The sequence below is a fragment of the Pongo abelii genome, chromosome 4, assembly GCF_028885655.2.
Source record: "Pongo abelii isolate AG06213 chromosome 4, NHGRI_mPonAbe1-v2.0_pri, whole genome shotgun sequence".
In the NCBI taxonomy this organism is placed as follows: Eukaryota; Metazoa; Chordata; class Mammalia; order Primates; family Hominidae; genus Pongo; species Pongo abelii.
Window position 1 is genome coordinate 182086963 of NC_071989.2, and position 2631 is coordinate 182089593.

Here is a 2631-nt window from a genome sequence, read left to right on the forward strand (position 1 = left end):
GATTATAGGCATGAGCCACCACTCCAGGCCCTCAATAATTGTTAAAAAATATAAAAGCTTCCTGAGACCAAAATGTTTGAGAACCCTTGACCTAGTGAAATTTTACTATTGCACAAGCTGGAAGTGATTGTTTTCAGAAGACAATGGGTTGGGTGGGCTTGGGGTGGGGAAGTCCAGGTCATCTGAATCTACTGAAAACAAGGATGAACATTTGAGTAAATGACGAAAATGTGCGTATTTAATCTCATAAATTTGGTTATAAATGCATTTCTGTACCAACTTTTGAAAGGGAGAAAAATGAATTATGAGTTGTTTAGGCACAAGGGCCATAATTTTTTCTGACAATGTTATATGGCTGCTCATTCCTGTAATCCCAGCACTTTGAGAGGCCGAGGCGGGCAGATCACTTGGGCTCAGGAGTTCTAGACCAGCCTGGGCAACAAAGCGAGATCTCATCTCTACAAAAATTAAAAAATTAGCTGGTGTGGTGGTGAGCACCTGTAGTAGTAGCTACTCAGGAGGCTGCCATAGGATTGCTTGTGCCCACGAGTTTGAAGCTGCAGTGAGTTATGATTGCACCACTGCATTCCAGCCTGGGTGGCAGCAAGACCTTGTTTAAAATGTTTATATATGTATGTGTGTGTGTACATATATATATGTATGTATGTGTGCATGTATATATCTTAAGTGGAGCCTTCTGATTCTAAGTGAAGTAGTGAAAGTCCATGATTAATTTTGGAAGTGCATGTTAAATTGTGAAATACAGCCAGGCATGGTGGCTCATGCCTGTAATCTCAGCACTTTGGGAGGTGGAGGCGGGAGAATCACCTGAGGCCAGGAGTTTGAGACCAGCCTTAACAATATGGAGAAACCCTGTCTCTACTAAAAATACAAAAATTAGCCGGGCGTAGTGGCGCATACCTGTAATCCCAGCCACTCGGGAGGTTGAGGCAGGAGAATCATTTGAACCCAGGAGGTGGAGGTTGTGGTGAGCTGAGATAATGCCATTGCACTCCAGCCTTGGCAGCAAGAGCAAAACTCCATCTCAAAAAAAAATTGTGAAATACAGTATGCTACATACGTACACAAAAGAGTATTATAGTTTGTAAAATTAGGTGGAGCTGAACACTTAAGACTTACGCACTTTACTGTAAGTTTTACCTCAATTAAAAGTTAAATAGTAAAAATAAAGAGCATGTATATATATATATAGCTTAAAGAATAATAAAATGAACATGAGTACCCATCACCCAGACAAAGACAGAGACAATAACATGCCCCACAGCTCCTATTGAAATCTCCGTTCCACTGCATTTTCTTTCTCTCCCCCAGAGGCAACCACTATCTGAATTTTGAGTTAATCATTCCCTTGTTTTTCTTTATGGTTTTGAAATCCAGGTGCACATCCCTAACTAAAACATCATTTTGTTTTGCCTATTTTGACTATTATGTAAAATAAATCACATTGTTTATATTCTTCAGTGACTTGCTTCTTTTGCTCACCTTAGAGCATTGATTCATCTTTGAGACTGATTCATTTTGTTCAGTGTGGCTGTGGCACTTTCATTTTCACTGCTGTATAATATTCCACTCTGTGAATTTCCTACAACTTAATTATAACTCTGTCCAACTGTTGATAGGCAATTCGATGGTTTCAAGGACATACTCTTACACTCAAGGCTGTTTTGAACTTCATTACTTATGTCTCTAGGTACCCATATACAAGACTATCCTTGGTGTATATTCCTAGAAGAGGGATTGCTGGATCTTGGGTAGGCTCGTATTCAAATTTACTAAGTTGTGCCAAACTGGCTTCTAAAGTCTTTGTCCTCAGTTACACCCCTACCAGAAGAATTCCCATTGATGCCTACTCTCTCCCAATTCTAATTTTTGCCAATCTGGTATATGAAGTATATTGTCTCATCATGACTTTTTGTTTTTCTAAGTAATAAACAGAGTATTTTTAAATATATTTTGGGGCCATTTGTACTTCCTTTTCCTTGAAATCCCTGTTCATTTCTCCTGCCCATTTCCCCCCTTTTGGTAATGTCTTCATTCGTTTATTCAGCATCATTTTTTTCTAAGCGCCTACAAGTGCCAGGCTCTCTTTCTGGTGCTTGGGATATACATCATTGAACAAAAGAATATGTTAGATATGATAAAGTCTAATGGAAAAAAAACACATCAGAGCAAGGTAGGGCTACCAGGAGTATGTGCATAGGAGTGCAAATTAAAATAGGGTACTCAGAATGGGCCTCATGATAAGGTGACATTTAGGTAAAGCCTGGAAGCAGATGAGGAATTCACCAGGCAGACATTCTGGGAGAAGGACAGTCCAAGCAAAGGGAACAGCCAGTGCAAAGACTCTGAGGCAGGAATTGCCAGGCTTGTTGGAATAACAGTAAGGAAGTCAGAGAGGCTGGAGTGCAGTAGCCAGGAAGTGTTAGGATTTCACGATATATTCTGGTGCTAACGCTTTGTTGGCTATATATATTGCAAATATCTTCTATTTTGTGGCTTGACTTGCCTTTTCACTCTATATGTGGTGTCTTGGGGAGTATGGGTTTAACTCCTGGGCTTAAGCGTAGATTTTTAATTTTAATGTCCAGCTGTTCCTTTAAGGTTTGTGCT